This window comes from Apaloderma vittatum, unplaced genomic scaffold (genome assembly GCF_000703405.1).
Source record: "Apaloderma vittatum isolate BGI_N311 unplaced genomic scaffold, ASM70340v1 scaffold32474, whole genome shotgun sequence".
Lineage (NCBI taxonomy): Eukaryota > Metazoa > Chordata > Aves > Trogoniformes > Trogonidae > Apaloderma > Apaloderma vittatum.
Window position 1 is genome coordinate 12,258 of NW_009713783.1, and position 403 is coordinate 12,660.

The following is a 403-nucleotide window of genomic DNA, read 5'->3' on the forward strand; positions in this document are numbered from 1 at the left end:
CAATTCCTACTGTAGGAAGCCCGTGCAATCCCAAGGGACTCCCAACAGATGGTGTGAAATGGCGCTTTCCTTTGGAAAATACAAACCTCAGACAGGGAGTGGCATGGTTTTCATATGGCCCTCCATTTAGCCACAGCATCCCTGGAAGCATTTCAGGTTCTCTCTCCTTGGTTGCTGCTCACCTTCAGAGTGAACAAGAGGATGTATGTGCAGGTGGTTTGGTCTCGGGCTGGGGAGATGCAGCACGGAGGGATCAGAGAGCACTGGTGGGATTGCTGTCACCCTAAGCCCCAGGGGTTGGGGCCTCTCAGCTCTGCAGAGGGTGGCAGTGGAGAGGAAAGGCCATTTCTCCCACCTCTGCCCTTCACAGTTTGCTCTCAGTGCCTCTCACCAGCACAGCACA